Raw genomic sequence first — 3669 nt, 5'->3', positions numbered from 1 at the left:
CGATATTTTATACATGAATAACGCAAAATCTCGTTTAATAATTCTTAAACTGTACGTTAGTTATTATCGTTATTAATGAGGAAAATTGGATGAGAAATGCATAAAAGTGTCTGAAAATCTTTAAAGTCGATTTTCTCGGAAACTATGAGAGATAGAGGCCTCATACTTTACACCCTATTAGAGCCTCTTTTAGGCTCAAGGTGTGCGAAATTTCACATTAGGTCAAAAATGCATTAAAGCGACTAAAAATTTTTAAAGTCGATTATCTCTGAAAATATGAGAGAGAGAGGCCTCAAACTTTGCATTCGTTTAGAACCTTGTTTAGGCTTGAGATATTCCAAATTTCAATTGAAAATGGGGTAGGGTAATTGGCCTAAAGCAAGACAGTTTGGAAAGTTGGACAAAGCAGTGTGGAATGTGAGACACCTCCTTAAAAACTTGATAATAAATCAATTAAATATTTCAATTTTCGATAAAAAGATTATGAAACCTAATTTTATGATTATTTCAGAAGTTAAAAATGCAAAAATCGTTATAAAACAATCAAAGGGTGACTTGCAAGAAGAATTTAAAAAATGTATTGCATGCGTGATATTCATAACCTTGACACGGTAGTTGTCATTTTCTCTGTTTCTTATGGAAGTTGCTAGGAAAATATCAATGTGTTTTGTTTGATTTTTCGTCATATTTTGTGAAATATTGTTAAGTCCGCAGTGAAAATCGAAGGACATACATCCATTTAAAAGGTGAATAAAAAATATTTGTGAAATATTACATTTAAAAAGGATAGAAAAGTGAGTTAATTTCGCGTTGCTTTCAAAACAAGTTTTATGAAATCTTGGACAAGTTGATTTTGTGAATGAATTTGGTGGTTTTTTTTTGCAGTGAAATCATGTTAACAAGAACGACAAAGATCCTAAAGTATCCGGAGAAATAGTTGCAACAGCAGTTAGCAGCTGATAAGGAGAAAATCTCCTGGAAAAGGCTGCAAAGATTTCCAGATTCCGAAGACCACTTTTTCTGACAGAATGTATAGTAAATATCGCAAAAACTCCTGGAGAAAGACAAATAGGAGCCTCTACAGAACTCCCAAAGCAAGTGGAAAAGGATTTGGACGGTTGGGGAATTGAAAAGTGTTAAAAATTGCATCCGCTTTAAAGTTATAACTTCTGGACAACGCGAGATGTCTGTGAAATTTACAGAACCTCTTGTTGGTTGGGCGTCCAAGAAGTTCTTGGTAATTAGCGTTCCTCAACTGTAACCCGGACATAAAGGAGGGATTAGCATAACCATCAAATGTGCAAGTATACAGAGAAAACCCTCAACATTTGATTATCTACATATTTTGTGTGATATTTTGTCATTAATATCACTATGTCCAACTTTCCAAAAGTTTTTGTCCAACTTTCCAAAATTTTGTCCATCTTTTCAAAATATGTTATTTTTTAATTTCCGTGAATTTTTCGATTATTCGGTTCCAATACTTAATAACAACTGTTAAGATTCTGTTAAAATATTTGTCAAAGAATCCCATGATACAAAAAATGGTAAAAAATAATTATTTATTCAGTTTAAAAATGGATTTGAAATTGAATTTTTTCTTAAGTGTCTCGCTTTCCACCATTTACCCTAATTTAATGAGAAACGATCAAAAATGTCTGAAAAGCTTTGAAGTTGATTATCGCGGAAACGAGATCAGGAATCTTTGTTTTTTTCTATTTTGTTTTTTACACATCAGAGTTTGTCTTTGAAATCTTTGCATTCGGTATTATTTTGTTTTTTTTTTTGGAAACTTTGTCTTTGGAAATCTTGTCTTTCATACATTTTATTTTGTGCAAGTATCGGAAATTTTGTCTGTCATACATTTTGCACAAGTATATTTTATAACTTCCCAAAAATTTCTTTTTTCTCAGAATACTTACCTTTGCCCCAATGGATGATACTGATAACTTCCCAAAACGCATTTCCCTTTGCCGCAAAGGACAAAACTAAAAACTTCCCAAAACAGAAAATTTCACTTTGCCTCAAACGACGAAAAAAAACTTCAAAAACCGTTGTAATTTTAATTAGGGTAAGTTGCATAAATTGGAACAATTTCCAGAGGCTCGAACTTTGATACAAGATTAAAGACATTATAAATACATTTTTCCCTGATGGCATACATAAATTTGCTCCTTGATTCTTCTAGAATATTACCGTTTCATGGAAATTCTTGAAAAACAGTTTGAAAAGTTCTTAAATACAAGAAAAATACGTGACTGCAAAACAATATAATTTGGACAGGGTGGGACAAGTTGGACGTGGGAATTTGGACAATGCGTAGGGGAAGGTTGTGCAAGTTTCAAGATTTTTTACTGAATGCCATACACACTGAATCAATTGTACCACTAGGGTAAAGTAAGATAAGATAAGATAAGATAAGATTTTTATTATCCCATTATTCTGTTTTGTGGTTGCGTCTGCCGCCGTCTTACCATTACCGGCCTCACCAGGTAAACGGCAGAAACCCTGGGTCGCAGGCCGTATATGCCAACTCATACAATCGAGTGCAGATCAATCTATGTGAACATACATGATTAAATATATATAAAAGTAGTATATATTGGCCGGCAAGGAAAACGGGAGACAATCATAGAGGGAAAAACAGGTAAGGGATGAAGTTACAACGGGCTCTGCGGGAGAGCGCGTGTTGTTGTCACTGATTCAGTCAAGGCGTGAGAAGTCACCGAGGAAAGAGATACCGAAGTAGAAGGGAAAAAAAAGAAGTCAAAGTGTGTAATTAAAAAGTAAAAAACATTAAGGCTTAGATATATATTATTTATTAAATCTTTTTCTTGGATATTTTAATTTTCTTGCTTTGCTCCTTTTCTTCTTTTATTTTGAACCTTTCTTCCTGTTTCTGAAGTCTAATTCTTTTTTTTTTCTTGCATAGCCTCTTCTTTTAGTTTTCTTTAATCATACGAATTGTCACAAAGAACTTCAAACATGAATTTAAAAACTCCATAGAATAATAATAGATACCTGTCCAGCTTTGGGCGAAAGCATTACACCCGTTTCGTCAAGATTAAAGACGCGATCAGGAGGAAGTTCCAGAAGATCTTTGGATTTTAAATATTCATGAGTTTTCTCAAACCACTCAGTGGTAATACCAGCTCTTTGGGTTGTGTATGCTTCTGGTGTACGAAGTCTCAATTCTGGGTATCTGTTCAAAAAGCTCTTGAACCAAGAGTATCCTGGCCTTCCATCGGTGAACTCGTTGACAATCTTGAACTTCTTACAAATAATTTGCACAGTGTTGAGGACTTGATCTTTTGTTATAGGATGCCACTTGTCACTGCATCCTAAAATCCATTCAACGAGCTTATCTTCTATATCTTTTGGCAGCGTAAGAGGCCTTCCCCCAGAGCATTCTTCCGGACATTTCTCGGTCAGCTTATTAAAAAGTGTTGTTCTTGGCACCCCAAATAATACTGACACCTGACTTAGTGACTTTCCTTGACGAAAAGCTTCCAGTGCTTTGTTCACTTGGTCTTGAGTATAGGATTTGTACTTTTTCAATTTATTTTCCTTTTTACCCATCTGAAATAAAAAGAAAACCCCTGCAATACAATCGTATCTCCGGATGTCCAACTTGTCACTTTTGCTCACGCTTCAAATAAGTACTTTTTC

Source organism: Phlebotomus papatasi, chromosome 4 (genome assembly GCF_024763615.1).
Source record: "Phlebotomus papatasi isolate M1 chromosome 4, Ppap_2.1, whole genome shotgun sequence".
Classification (NCBI taxonomy): domain Eukaryota; kingdom Metazoa; phylum Arthropoda; class Insecta; order Diptera; family Psychodidae; genus Phlebotomus; species Phlebotomus papatasi.
This window is presented reverse-complemented; position numbering follows the sequence as displayed.